The sequence below is a fragment of the Amborella trichopoda genome, chromosome 4 (assembly GCF_054954075.1).
Source record: "Amborella trichopoda isolate Santa Cruz 75 chromosome 4, AtrichopodaSantaCruz75HAP2 v2.0, whole genome shotgun sequence".
In the NCBI taxonomy this organism is placed as follows: Eukaryota; Viridiplantae; Streptophyta; class Magnoliopsida; order Amborellales; family Amborellaceae; genus Amborella; species Amborella trichopoda.
Genome location: NC_142339.1, coordinates 33,202,121 through 33,218,613, shown reverse-complemented (window position 1 = coordinate 33,218,613; position 16,493 = coordinate 33,202,121).

The window sequence follows — 16,493 nt, the reverse complement described above, 5'->3', positions numbered from 1 at the left end:
CTCGCTTTCTTCCCTCTATCACTATTTCTTGTTTCAAAAGTGTCATGACCCCATCCCCTAAGTGCCAATCAAAACATATATAGCATAATTATATATATATATATATATATATATATATATATATATATATATATATATATATATATATATATATATATATATATATATATATATATATATATATATATATATATATATATCAACCATTGACCAAGACATTCAAGCATAAAGATCGATCAAAGCATTCCAGCATAAAATATAGTAAACACCTCATCATCAAGCAATCACAACAAAAGAAGTATTGCAGTAGAAGCACTAACCTCAGGTTCAAGGTTAGAACTTCTACCTTATCCCACTGGCGAAGTGCCACTCGCTTCTGTTCGAGGTGTGCCACCTCACTCACACACGGTCCCCAATGCTCTTTAGAGATTTTAACAAGCACGGCCTTGCAAGACACTACTCCCTACATTCATTGGGCTAGGAGCATGCACTGTCTGGGTGCTAATCATTATGAATGAGGGTGCGACCACCCAACATCTCCTGCCCATACTCCCGTATTCGAGGAGGTCACAATTGTCGGCACAATCTGGTAACATATTAAGCCATGCAGTGCGCTCAAAGCATGCCAAGAAATCACATCATACGTACCTCACTAGTGCTAATCATGGCCATGCAATACGCTCAAAGTATGGCAAGAAATCACATCACGCATACCTCACTGGTGCCAATCATGACAATGCAATACGCTCAAAGCATGCCAATAAATCACATATCACATCATGCTCACCTCATTGGTGCCAATCATGGCCATGTAATATACTCAAAATATGCCAAGAAATCACATATCACATCATGCGCACCTCATTGGTGCCAAACATGGCCATGCAATATGCTCAAAGCATGCCAAGAAATCACATACCATATCAGTAGCATGTTAGATATCAATGTAATAACCATCACTGCATCATATTATCATATATATCAATTCAAAAGACATTATCATGTCAATAGCATGTTATATATCAATGTAACAGACATCACTATGTCATGTTTCTGGTTTTTCAGGATGAATACTGCCCACCTTTAAGGGCATATTATTAAATTTAAATATCATTTAAACCTGCAACTAATTTTTTGCCAATCTAGACCATAACCAAACAATTTTCATATGGGAAGTAACCTCAAATATTGGTCCAAAGTTCGTCAAAATATTTGGTTTTCTCGGATAAAATTTTATTCTGTGCAGCATGAAATACAAGGTGGCACCCTACTATAAAAGTGACCATAACTTTCAAACCATAAGGAACTTTATGAGTCAAAAACCCATTTTAAACTAGACTCATTTATCTAACATTTCGAAATGGTTTATCTCATTTTAGTAAATTTTGGTTTGTCAAAATCTTCACCCAAAGACATATTAAATCCCTGGATTTTCATTTCACAGATCTGGCATACATCAGCAAATAGTTAATAGCTTTCAAATTAGAAAAGATATTAATGAGGGTATTTTCCATGTGTAAATACATTAAACATTCTAATTACCCACAAAAATTCATGATCTAAGGCAAGGTGTAAGGTACCCTAACAATCTCTCAAACAGGGACCATAATTCTAGAAATCAGAATACCATTTAACAGAATTTTAGTAATCGTGCACCCACACACACACACACACACACACACACACACACTTGAATTTCACATTTGAAATAGACAAAGAAAGATGCACACATTATATTCAAATGAAAACAATGTTTGAACGCATTTTCAGCACCTTGGTCCCCGATGCGGAATAAAAGAGGAAGCAAGTCAATAAAGTCTACAAAACAGTGGAAATTTTGACAGTCTCATAATGACTGCAGAATTAGTCAAGATCTTCATAAGTACTCCAAAAGTCAACCTGCCAAGTTTCAACGCGATCAGACATGTCTAAGGCAGTGAACGCAAAAGAAACAATTTCGACAAAATCGGCCTCTACCACCCTCAAATGGACCCCGTAACAGAAACTATATTTTTGGTATGTCAAACAATTGTGGGACCACTGTCATTGAATCTGGTACTGTCAAAAACCCCTATGGGTCAAATTTCGGCTTAATCGGGCACTCCAGGATAAAGTTATGGATAAAATACCGAAAAGGGGTAGGCCGTAGACTATTCCCGTGTGGCGACCCTGCACTAAAGCACCATTAAAGATGGATGTTTTTACAGTCATGGGTAGTGACTTTCAGGGCCTATATCTCACTCTTTCCAAGTCGGATTGGTCTCAAATTTTGTGAACATATTCATCTCATCAAGATGAACGTTTCGATATGTGGTATGCCCCGTGACGATGCCCAAGCAGGGAGAAAAACTAGAGAGAAGTTGCTTATCCGTGAAGAAAATTGCAAAAAATTTGATAGCAGCACGCCTCACTCGAGCAGCCAAATCATAACGCTCACATACCCGATTAGTACAAAACCAATTGCATTATGTGCGTGAGGTCCGTGGCTATCTCTTACTCGAACCCCGCGTACAATGAATGGTTGGATTTCATACAAGAAGGCATCAAAGCTACTGCAAATTATAGCTATCGAATTTCAAGATTCTGGCTAAAAACTCAAGATGGCGAAATCTTCATCCGGACACGAAATCGAGCTTTGTTTGTTGCAACATGATCGTGACGGCATGCTTAGTGTGATTCAGCAAAGAAACTGAAGAAGAAATATTATGAAACGAGCACACAATCGATCCAAAGTTTTCAAGATTCAAGCAAATTTCAAGTTTCATGATCATGACTTAAAAACATGATTCATGGCTCGAGTTGGTATCAAATCGATTGCCATGCCGAGCCCCACAAGAAAAAAATCATCACTCGGTTTAACGGGCCTCAGAACAACCCTGGATCAGTCATGGAAAATTACGCAAGTTCTCGGGCAGTAGCAGGGATTGTTATGAAATTCCACACATTGTTAGGCAAGGGAAAAACAGTCCTTTTGCACCTATTTTTAGAATTTCTTTTAATTCAATTAAATTTTCATTTTCTTCAATTCTAGGTAGTTTTGAAGTGTTCATCCATGTTTGGGCCCAATTCTATATAAGCATGTAAAGCCAAATTGTAAAATCCCCTTGGGTTCATTCTTAAAGGTTCAATAAAAACTTCATTTTTGCTTAAGTTTGTGGGTGCATCTTGGAGAGAGATAAGAGAGAGAAGAAAAGGACCAGTATCCTTCGGTAAGGCAGTTATCTCTCTCGTCCCCTCTTTCTCTCTCTTACTCTCTCTGCTTCTCATCTCTATCTCTTTCTCTCTCTTGTTCTCATCTATGTCTCTCTTTCTCTCTTCTTCTCGCCATTCTCTCTTTCTCTCTTTTTCTCTTCTCTCTCTTTCTCTCTCTTCTTCTCATCTCTATCTCTCTTTCTCTCTCTTCTTCTCATCTCTATCTCTTTCTTCTTCGGGTCTCTGTCTCTCTCTTCTTCTCATCCCTATCTCCTTTCTATTCTTCTTCTTAAAACACAGCCGGTAATGCTTAGCACTGACTGTGTCTTTTTCTCTTCACCCTTCTTAAAACATAGCCAACAATGCCTAACGACGCTGTGTCTTTCTCTCTCCGCTCCTCTTAAAACACAGCCGGTAATGCCTAGCGTCGACTATGTCTTTCCCTATCCGCTCTTCTTAAAATACATCCGACAATGCCAAGCACCGACTGTGTCTTTCTCTCTCCTCTCTTCTTCAAAAAGACAGCCGGTGATGCCTAGCACCGATTGTGCCCTTCTTGCCCCCTCTCTCGCTAATACAGCCAACGATACCTAGTGTCGATTGTGCCCTTTCTCTCTCCTTCTTGCTCCCTCTCTCTCTAACACAGCCGGCGATGCCTAACACCGACTGTCTCCTCTCTCTCTTCTTCTTTGAATACAGTCGACGATGCCTATCTCTGATTGTGTCTTCTTCCAATACAGCCGATGACACCTGGCGCCGACTGTGTCCTTCTCCTTCCTCTCTCCTTCCTTCTCTTTTCTTTCACACTCTTCTCCTTCTTTCTTTCCCTTCCTCTCTTTGTTTCTCTTCTCCTCTTATTTTCTTGCTTCTTATTCTCTCTTTATGATTTCCATGCCTTATGCTGTCCTTTCGTTTGACTAAGAGGGGTTGAGATTAGCCTTTTATGGTAGCCCTGTCGTGTAGCCGTAATATTGTTGTGCTAGAATTACTGTGCCCACTTTATTGCCATGACAGACTAGACATCGCGTCTAACTAGTCAGTATCGGTATTGACGTCTAGTAGTAACTCTGTTGAGCCGATCTAAGTTACCGAGCCCATTTTACTGCCACGTTAGACCAATTATCTATTAGCTTAGTCACTATGCTAATCTCCCCGCCTAGCCAAATTATTTTCTACCCCACCTTTCTTCTCTCATTATTCTTATCTTCTTTGAATCTGTACGCCTGCATGTATTCATCAAGAATGCAAGGTGAGTTCTGCTGACCCACCTGTCTTATAACCTTTGCCATATGTGTGTGATTGCAAATCGGAGAATACAAGCCAAGGGAGGCGATTCTGAACTAGTTTTACGACTAGGGGGCTTTCTTCGTGATCTAAGAGGGCGTCGACGCAAGCCAACCCAAGTAATGCCTGAACCCATCTTAAAATCCTCTCTCATCGGTTGGTAATACCTGCCCTTGTTCTTGAACAAGGTTCCCGAGAGAGCGATCTCAAAGCGTCTCGCGTCTCCCTTGAAACCTGAGACACGTGCCGCCCGATCATCTAGATCCGGAAGGCGAGATTGAGGCACCTAACTAGTTTGGTGACTCCACTGGGGTCTTACTACCCCTTAGTCGGATCGTACTTGTTTGGCTAGTTTCTCTTTTTTATTTTTTGTATTCACACATCACTTATGGCTTGCAGGTTCTGTAACCCATTCATTCGGATCGGGGATTTCTCATCCCCACATTTGCAAGTGTCCTTAGGGAACAAGTTCCTCTAACTTCGTTCCCAACCATCCTTTTAAGCAAATACCCTTTGTCTAACTCCTAGGTCTTAACCTGGATTGGTGTGAGGAGGGACTTGAAGGTCCCTTACTCCCCATCTCCTCACTCTAGTGGAACCTCCCCTATTGGCAGCACGTCTGTTGCTACACATAGCATGCACCCAGCCACCGATAAGTCACTTGTCGGTTGTACTACTAAGGTACGCTAGAAGGCTGCTCAGTCCCTCTATGCAGAAGGCAACCAATTTGCCATTGCTTATGTGGGTCGCCGCAAGGCTGGCCCCCATATTCTTGCACCACCACCAGTCCTTATACCTAGAGGCTCGACACATAGAGGCAGAGGCCTTGTGACCTCCACCTCTCACACACACCATATGGTTCATGGGTCACCCACCCGAGCCACACCTAGGGGCAACTCTTATGTTACCTCGAGTCCATGTCAAGAATCTGACCTCCCAAGTCCAGGTCCTGCACACGCTGCTCATATGCATCCCACCACTCGGGGCAACGCCTTCATTGCGCCAACCTGAGTACACAGGAGACGACCTCCTCTTCCTCCTACTCAGCACACACAAGCGTACCCTGTAAGGAGCAGGTCTCCACCTGTTCTCTTACAGACACCTGCTCGAAGTTCTCAGCCTCCTAAGGCCAGATCACTTGCTCGAGCCTGGGCTGACCCTTAGGTCCTCATGATCCTTCTTCAAGGGGCGCACATGTGTTGCCGGCACAGACATCCCCTCGCCCTCTACTCAGACCTCCTCATGAGCCTGTCTGCTCCTACTTCTTCGAGCAAGCATCTTCAACCTTAGTATTCGAAGACCTTCCCCAAGAGTACCATCCTGAACCAGCCCCGTCCCGTCATTTTGGTCATATCTCAGGAGCGCACAAGAGAGCTGGGGCAATGACCTGATGGAAGATCGAGTTCTTCATCCTCCCTAGCCCAAGATGATCCCAGTCCCTGGCCCCCATCCTTTGTCGCACCTGATGGAGACATCTCTCTTTTGTGCAAGAAGAGCTGACCACCCGTAGTCCCGATCACAGTTTTGGTGCGAGGTCCATCAAAGCCTCAAAGCTAAGCATGATAGAGGTCTACAATTTCTGACTAAGGAAGTGACCAAGGCAGTCGGGGCAACCAGCTCTGATAAACCTCTCCATCTGAATCCCTTCTACCCTCTTCAAAAGAAAGCCTGAAAAAGAAGGCCATGAGCCCTGCATTGTGGTTAGTGTCGTAGAAGATGACCCAGCCACTCAACAGCCACGGTCCCAGCATCCTAGAGAATCGATCCTCACACGATCGGCATACAAGAGTCGAGTCCAATCGAGGCACGCTGGCCCCCTATTGACCGATCTACCGCGCACGACCAGTCAAGTTCGCAAGCCCTCAACTACAACTAACGTTGACATCCATAGAGAAACAGTCAGCGTAATGGCTGTAAGCGAGCCTGGCAACATGCAGGAAGAGCGCATCAACAAATTTGAAGATATGGTGCACATGATGATGTAAAAGATCAATCGTATAGATGCCGCACGCCAATCAGCTAACCATGAGGTCAATTCCCATCACTCAGATGCTGCACCTCTAAGGCAGCCCCTGTGCTCTGCCTCATAGGACAATTCTATCCCTCACCCCATCTCTCAGGCAGACACTGACGCTATGGTGACCCATAGCCTAAAGAACAGACAAGTCTCGGGGATACTGGGTGCGACATCTTATACAATGTTGTATCCTCCATATATCGACCAGGTCCTGTTTCCCTCAGATTATAAGAAAGGGAAGTTTCCTCTATTCAACGGAACCACGTCCCCAAACCAGCATATTGCCCACTTCTAGGCAACACGTCAAGAAACAGCAGCTGATGGGAGACTTCTTCTCTGTCAGTTTGTTGAAACCCTTGACGACCCAGCCTTTCAGTGGTATGCTCAACTTCTCCCAAAATCAATACATACATGGGAAGAGATGGAGAAACTGTTTTATCGGCGCTTCTATGAGGTCGAGATAGAGGTCCAAACTATTGAGCTTCACACCCTGACTCAAGATCCTGATGAGCCCGTGGACCAGTTCATATCAAGATGGAGAAATTTGGTCGCTCGCGATCCCAATCCTATGCCTGAGAAGGAGGCGGTCCAAACTTGTGTGCGCAACATGTAGCCTAAAAGTGCTCTACACTTCGAGGCCTCTAATCCAACTTCCATGTCAGAGCTGATCTCTAAATCAGTCCACATAGAAAGTCTATCACGCCACCACGGTGGGTCATGACAACAACCTGCAAGCTCTGGGTACAACCGGGGCTATGGTAGCTTTCGGAACAACACACGGAGCAGCCAACAGAAAGGAGTAATCAATGCAACCGTCATGGTCACTAATCCAAAGAAGGCTCCCTCCCAAAGGGGTGAGCACAACAAAGACAATGCCTCAGGCAGGCAAGCAACAACAACCATACAATCGAGTACCCCCGTCAGCGAATCTTAATTAAGATGATTGTTTCACCAGGCATCGGAACAAGGTCTACCCCTTTGAGAAGGAATGGGTCCCTGCACCGTTCCAATTATTATTGGAACATAATATGATTCAGCTTCTAGAAACCAAGTTCCCTGAGCAAGATGACCTTGACACTCAGGCGAATTATTGCGCTTATCATAGAAGGATCAATCAACCCACAGATGACTGCTACACACTAAAAGATATTATCGATAATCTGGAAGGGTCAAATAAAGCTCAAAGACTTAAAGAAGGCCTTCAGGGCAGCAGAAGCCTCCCATGTAGTAACCATCCAGGAAGAAGACGAAGCCCCCTATATCCTTCACGCCTTCTTTGTTATAATGCTTCATGATGGCATAATCACTCCGAAGCCTGCAAGGCAACCCCGACGCCTTGTTCAGGGGACTGAGGACCGTTGGTGCCAGTATCACCAGATAAGAGGTCATTACCTGTGGGAATGCACCCGTTTCCATGACATATTCACAAAGAAAATGTAGGAATGTCAAGAGTTTTACGATGTTCCAGTAAGTGATCCCCAAGCCACTGCTCCATCAGCGCAAGAGGTGGACCTCCCAACACAAGACCTTCCTAACAATGATTCAGACTCTGCTGAACCCTTGACTTCCCATCCATGGATAGTCCACCATGGGCGAAGCTGACTCAAGTCCTTGAGGTTAGAAGCAGTTCACCAAGCTAAGGCTGTTCACAAGCCTAGCGAGATGAATCAAACACCACCTCAGAAAACCAGAAGGAGATGGGCACCAAGGGCTGCTCTTGGAGAAACAAGACGATTCAACCGTTAGTTGAGCAAAAATTTCTCAGGCCCCTTCCCCCACTGCCAATCTTACTGGATTTTATCCCTAGCACAATCGTCCTTCCTTATCATCAAGAGGACGTCCTTGCACCATCTTCCCCGTAGAGCACATCCAATGAGAGTGACAACGTTGAACGCACTCCCCAACGGTCTAAGCAAGGGAAAGATCTAAAAGATTCCCTACACACATCCAACCCTGGTGATGACGTAAAAAGCCGCCTATATCGATCCAATGAGGGGAACGACCTTAACAGTCCCCCACTTTCTGACCCTTCTCCTTCTTCTTCTTCTACCTCTCATCTCTCTTCTCCTATGTCTCCTATAGGTACAACCTTGAAATGTCCGGACTTCGATGCTCTCGATAGAGAATTTGAAGGGATCAACATAAGCAGGACGCAACGAAAACGATTGAAAAAGACCCTGTCACAGGCAACATGATTCCTAATAGTTGCTGATGCCTTGACAGCTAAAGTCAAGGCAGAGCCCCCTTCTTCAAAGAAGCACAAAAAGTCAAAGCCACCCCCTGATCCTGACTTTGAGCAGAGACTAAGAGAATAAAGAAGGCAAAGATTCTACTTTGAGGAAACTTGCCACATGGTACAAGTCTACGAAGTACCAGCCAGCGCAGGGCAAACACTGCAGACACCCGTTCAAAGACTGTGTGATTCATACGAGGACACTTCTTGCGCCACAATCATAGAATATCAAATTCCATGTAATCTCTAAGTTGAACTCCTGCAGTATGAGAAACAATCTTTATTTACGGAAGATCCTTCCGTTCCTCAATTTGGGGAAGGAGCAGAAATTATGATCCACCCTAGACCTCTATCGGAGGCGGAGATGTCAGGATCATGGGTCTCTGCACTTGAGGTCGATCAAAAGACCTCTGAAAACAGCTATGAAGAGTTGCAGGCGGCCCCAATAGAGTGGAAAGAAGGCGGTCAAGCCACAATAGACGAGCTCGTGGAAATAAATCTTGGAGACGAAGCTGACCCCAGACCCACTTTTATTTCAGTGAATCTGTCTCTAAAAGAGAAAGAAGATTTAACTATTTTCTTGCGAACAAACCGAGACGTCTTTGTTTGGCATTACCATGAGATGCCTGGTTTAGACCCTCAAGTCGTCGTTCACCGTCTCGACATTGATCCGATTGTCAAACCTGTCAAGCAGAAGTCAAGAAGGTTCAGGGCTGACCTTGAAATGCAGATAGGCACAAAAGTTACCAAACTCAGACAAGCAGGCTTCATTCGTGAAGTCAAGTACCCCAAATGGCTAGCAAATGTTGTTCCAGTCAAGAAGAAGAATGGCCAAATTAGGGTTTGCATTGACTTCCGTAGCCTCAATACCACCTGCCCAAGGATGACTTTCCGTTGTCATTCACCGAGATGCTCATCGACTCTACGACCCACTGCCAGATCTTCTCCTTCATGGATGGATACTCCGGGTATAGTTAGATTCCGATGGCACCCGAAGATGAGGAGGCCACAGCGTTCTTGACTCCAAAAGGGGTCTTCTGTTACACAATGATGTCTTTTGGATTAAAGAATGTTGGTACCATATACCAGAGACCAATGATGACCATATTCAAAGACATGATGCACAAAGAGGTGGAGTGTTATGTAGATGACTTGGTGGTAAAATCCAAAGAGAAGGATGCTCATATGAGAGACCTTGAAAAGGTATTCAAGCAATTATGCTTTCATGAACTTAAAATGAACCCACTAAAATGAGCTTTTGACGTGTGTTCGAGAAAATTCTTGGGGTTCATTGTTAGACATCAAGGGCTCAAAGTAGAGACAGTCAAGATCAAGGCGATCCAAGAAATGTTGTCGCTAACTACATTGTGAGAACTGCGCTCTCTTCAAGGGCAGCTAGCGTACATTCGCAAGTTCATCTCAAACCTCTCCGGTAGCTGTAAACCTTTTACGCACTTGTTAAAGAAATATACCCCATTCATTTGTGATGAAGCATGTCAAGCAGCCCTTGACGACTTCAAGAAGTATTTGCTCAATTCTCCAGTACTTTCTACACCAGTGTTGGGAAGACCCCTCCTCCTATACGTGACCACTCTAGATGAGTCACTTGGGGCATTGTTGATGCAAAACAATGACAAGGGAAAAGAAATGGAACTGTATTATCTCAGCCGCAGGATGCAAGGGGCCGAGAGGAATTATCCCCCTATAGAAAAGATGTGCCTTGCTCTGATCTTCGCAGTACAAAAACTATGCCACTACTTGCTTGGTCATGAAGTGAAACTTATATCAAAAGCAGATTCTGTAAAATTTCTCACGATACGCTTATTCTTGTCAGGAAGCCTTGCTAAGTGGGAATTATTGCTGATGGAATTTGACCACGTATGTCCCACATAAGGCCATCAAAGGTCAGGCCTTGGCTGATTTTCTTGTAACACACCCCATATTGACGGATTCTCCATTATCGAGCGACCTCCTTGATGAAGAAGTGTTTTGTGCTGACCTTGCTCATGCGTGGGAAATGTACTTCGATGGAGCCTTCGAACCAGACTGAGGAGGTGCCGGAGTAGTGTTCCTGACTCCGAGAGGAGGAGTATTGCCACTTTATTTCTCTCTTGCTCAAGCTGGTTCTCATAATGAGGCAAAATATCAGGCCCTTATAATCGGGTTGGAGATAGCCTTCGACATGAGCTTGGAGCAGCTCAAGATCTATGGTGACTCTGAGTTAGTTATCCGACAGCTCAAAGGGACCTATGACGTGAGGAAAGACACTCTTAAGCCTTATCACGATACTGCAAAATCATAGATGGCCCAATTGGAGGACGTATCCCTAAGTCACATCCCCAGGAGGTTAAACTCGCAAGCTGACGCATTTGCAAAACTCGATGTTACAATTCAATTATCCAGATTAGGACCCACGCTTGTCTGGGTGGCAGAATGGAGACACATTGAACTAAGAACCGAGGTAGACGCGGATGATGAGAGAAATATCTTCCCCGAGTACCCTCCTTATCCATTCGGAGTACTTCCATCAGCTAAAGAAGTAATCAAGACTGAACAAGAAATGGCGCGGAGTCAAGGAGCTAAGATTCAAAACCAAGAACCAGAATTCTTCGACCCCATGTGCATAGAATTTGAGTAGGTAGAAGATTGGAGAGAGCCCATCACTGGTTTCCTAAAACATGGCAGGCTCCCAGAAGATCATGCCGAATGCAACAATGTACGTCGAATGTCTACCAAATATACTCTCCTTGAAGGAGATGCCCTCTTCAGACAGTCATTTGACAACATTCTTCTTAGATGCGTGGATGTGCAAGAGGAAAATAAGGTATTAGAAGTGGTACACTCAGGCATTTGTGGACTACACTAATCCGGTCCTAAGCTCTTTGAACATATATACAGATTGGGGTATTATTGGCCTTCAATGATTGCTGATTCCTTGAACTATGCTAAGAAGTGTCAGGTTTGCCAAGTACATTCAAGTCTTTTTCACCATCCTCTAGAGCCCTTACACCCTACAATAGCATCATGGCCCTTTTCACAATGAGGTATGGACATTGAAGGGCCTATTGACCCTCCTTCAGCAATGGGCCATGTCTTTATTCTAGCTGCAACAAATTATTTCTCTAAGTGGCCTGAAGCAGTCCCCCTTAAGCAAGCTCCTGGGACAACAGTGGCCAACTTCGTTTGACATCACATCATATATCGGTTCGGAGTGCCCAACTAGATTATATCTGACAACGGTCCTCAATTTAGGAGTCACCACAATGATCGCTTGTTTAACCAGTTCGATTTCGAATGAAGGCACTTGATTATGTACCACCGTCGGGCGAATGGCTTGGTTGAAGCCTTCAATAAGTCTCTGTGCAATGTTTTAAGAAAGTCAGTATCAAAGAAGAATTGACATGAGAAGCTTCCCGAAGCACTATAGGCTTGTCATACTACTACAACGAAATGCTACTAATTCCACTCCTTACTCTCTGGTCTATGGGGATGAAGCAATTTTACCCCTCAAAATTTAGATTGCTTCATTACGTGTCGTTATACATCAAGGACTAACCGAAGATGAGAGAGTCAAACTTCAGTATCAAGAATTGGATGTGCTAGACGAAAAGAGGCTAGAGGCTCAGTAGAAACTTGAACTCAACCCAGGGAGAACGAAGTGGGCATTTGATAAGTCAGTCAAGGTCCGCTCATTCGCCCGTGGGGATCTAGTTTTAGCCGTCAAAAGGTCGATTGTTATGCATGGGCATCGTAAAGGGAAGTTTGAACCCAAGTGGGAGGGTTCCTTTATAGTAAAAATGGTCTCGCCAAATGGATTACATATTAGCACATCCTGATGGAGAGGAGGCAATGCCCCTATCAATAGGCGATACCTAAAGAAATACTATCCGTAATGCATATTCAAGAAAAGAGACTCAATGCAAAGCAGGCAAGACAATTCAAACAAGGTCGAACTCTTTATTGCTGTAAATTACAATTTACAAGCCAAAAAGCCCGTTATTAGGGAGGTTACAAGTCTCTTGCATCTAAGGATAAGAGGACGGTTACAAACCAAAATATGTAGTATCTCTCTTGCATCTGAGGATAAGTGGGGGTTACAAGCCAAAAGAATTCCTCTCCTCATGAAGAAGAAGCAATCCCACCAAAGAATTGCTCTTCCAAAAGCAGCAAACCCACGAGAGAATTGCTCTCCTAGAAGAAGCAAACCCACCAAAGAAGCACCCTCATCGTGAAGAAGAAGCAAAACTACTTGGAGAGTCAGCTTCAATTCATCTAACGAGTGCCACCATAGGAGGACGATTACAGGCTATAAGAAGGAGCCAACCATTTCCGAGTCAACTTCAATTCATCTGACAAGTACACCAAACATATAAAGCAGATTTCTCCAGCAAGGAACTGGCCTATGATGGAGTGCATACCCTGTTCACAGTGGACGACCTTCCACAGAACAACATGGACTTCACTGTTGTGCTGGAGCACTTGGCTTCCAACAGGCACCACAAGCCGGGCCTTACCACTGGTCACCACCCTTTGCCTACCCATATCAGCGCCATCGCTAAGCGCAACAATTCCTGCATGTAACTTACTACCACATGCGAGTGGCACTGTGCATGTCATCACGTGCCACATGCACTGATGAGCGCCGTCTGAAGCCAGTGCCGGCTATTTCCTCCAAAGACCAGCTCCGCCTGTGCTCCCAACTCATAGCACCGACTGCCTTTCTTGAGGAGTAGCATTGACCGTGTCAGCCCTGGTTATGCTTCTAACCATCAGCACCGGTTGTGTCAGCACCGGCTGTGTCAGTGCCGACTGTGCTTCTGTTAGCGCCGGCTGCCTGTCCTAAGTTAGCGCCGGCCGTGTGCTTCACCGCGGCTGTTCATCTCTCGATGACCCCTTGTTTTTCGCGTCTCTTCACCTCCAGAGACTCCTCATTTTCAAGGCCTAAATCCCTTCGCCTCCCCAACGGTTGCACTATTTCCAAGCGCAACTGTTCTCCTTCCCTACGACGATCCACCTCCTGTGATGGTTCGTTCCCTGTCTTTTCGGTTTCTCACCGAAACTTCTCTTCCCCTTCGGAAAACCTCTGCAAGGCCTCCAAAGACACCGGGAAACCACCTAAGTTCTCGAAAAAACTCCCAAAGCACCACTGCTACACTTCTTGCCACTCCAACCTGCAAAATCACGGTCGGAGCTCTCTTGTTTCTCGAAAAACTTCTAGGATAACTCTCTTTTCTCGCTCCCTTCCTGCAACTTCACCAATTCCCAGCAAAAACTTCTACCAGGCTTGCCAAAACCTTTCCCGTAAGGCTTTCCAGAACACTTGATCTCTTGTCAGAATCCCCTTGCTTGCCGGAGGTTCCACCGAGAACCCTTTGCTCACAATTAAAAATTTTTGTTTAAGTTTTTTTACCTTTGGTGAAAAATGGGGAAAATGGGGTTTTGCCCCCTTATATAGCCAACACTACCCTCAAACGCCCCTCACAAAATGGAAATCCCTGTCGCATCCAAGGAGAGCCAAACGATGATGAGCCGGTTCGGGCTTTGACCCAAGGCCCGAGGAAACTCTCATCGCCACCTATAAAATTCCAACAAACGGGTTGGACCGAGTCAGGCTTTAACCCGAAGCATAAGTAAAGTTTCATTTGCTGCCTCATCAAATACCATGCAGCATAGATCAGGACCGGGTCGGGCTCGGGTCATGGCTCAAATATCAATCCATACCCAGCGCCAGCTACACGGTCGAAGTGACCTAGCACCGACTGTGTTTAAACAACCACAACGTCGACTGTATGCTCAACAACTTAGCACCGGCTTTGTTCAAAGAACATGCCGTCCTCAGTGCCAGCTGTGTTTTTAAAAATTTAGTGTCGCCTGTGTTTTTAGCAATCTAGCGCTGACTGAGTGGTTAAGAAGCAGTGTTGGCCATCCTCAGCGCCCGTTGCATTTTCGAAGAGTCATCGCCGGCTGAGCACTCACAAGAAATAATGGTTGTTGCACTTGGCATTGGCTGTATTTTAAGCAGCCTAGGCTGAAGACATGTGTGTCCTATCGCTATCCCTAGTGAGGTTGCACCTTGACTCTGACCTATTGAACCTAGGTCGATCAAAATCAAGTCATGACTTCTCATCCCCAGTAGGAGAGCCATACTCGCACTATAGCCTGTTATCCCCAGTGGAGTTAGGGTCATTTTTGCTGCTGCAACCCCCAGTGGTGCCTCACACTTATTTATTATGTCCTCATGGATATAAAAGACCCACATTTGTCTCCTAATCCCCAGTGAAGTTTGCTTCCGTTCGCCATCCCTCGTTGGGCCACCATCTCTATCTGAGCCCTCTACTTGTGAATGGCCTTAACCATTTTATCCCTAGGGAGTCAAATTGCCATCCACAGACCTATTCCCCATGGAGCTCCACCTACATGGTGACCCACACAATGGTCTAGATGCCCGACCCTAAACACCATGGTCCAAACTATATGACCTTAAACTGTAGCGGAGGTCTAGTTGCAAGACCTTAAACTGCATGGTCCTAGTTGCTTGACTTTAAAATTGCATAGCTATGGTCTTGTTGTATGACCCTAAAACTATAGTACACATCCTAGCCGCACGACGTTAAAGGCTCAACACCATGGGCCAAACTATACGACCGTAAACTATAGCAGAGGTCTAGTTGCATGACCTTAAACTGCATGGTTCTAGCTGCATGACTTTAAAACTGCATAGATATGGTCTAGTTGTATGACCCTAAAACTATAGTACACGTCCGAGCCATATGACGTTAAAAGGCTCAACACCACGGTCCAAACTATGTGACCGTAAACTGTAGCGGAGGTCTTTGCACGACCTTAAACCACATGATCCTAGTTGCATGACTTTAAACTGCATAACCACGGTCTATGCTATATGGCCCTAAATCATAGTGAACGTCTTGGCCGCATGACAATAAACTGCTTTGCATAGGTCTCGGAGGTATGACCATAAACTCACCCCTGCGTACGCGGGCATACCTTTTTACGTGCATCTTCTAACATGTCTTCCTTTCCCATGCGTGTACACTACCTCCCAGTGAGTCCATTCACTTTATCATCCTTCATCATTCCCCAGTGAGTCTCACCCGTGCTCACAAAACGGTGAACCATCTCATCACCTATTCTCGTCGCAAGCTAGTGGGTCACCATTTTTCACCCACCTTTCATACCTCATCCATCTTTCATAGGTAGCTTCGTGCTATCTCCCCAAAAGTGAGCTAAAACCAATTTCATACTCACTCCATGGCCTTTACCAACTGCCATCCATCTCCATTACAGTCCAGCTGCATGACCTTAAACTGTAGTGCATGTCCTGACCGCATAACATTAAAATGTTTTGCACAGGTCACGAAGGCATGACCTAAACACACCTTCACAAAAAAAGATGAAATAATGGGCATGGTGTATACCTTAATAAGGGAATGCCATGAGTAAAAATGGCGGACGGGCATGGTCACAAAACCATGAGTAAAAAAGGTCCATGAATAAAATCCGATACGGTGAAATCCTGAAAGGGCATCATGAGTAAAAGTGAAAGAATAAGGGTGAATATGGCCATAAGGTCATGGGTAAAAGAGCCCCAAATAAAAGAAGTTGGTAAAAACCATCTCTACGGCGCCGCTTCCCAAGTTCAAGTGAAAATCCACAAAGGACGCTTGGACCAATAAATAGGTTGATGCAGCGCTCGCTTCAATTGGTGGTTTCAGCCCTCACTGAAAAAAAGAAAAAATCCCTGGTGTT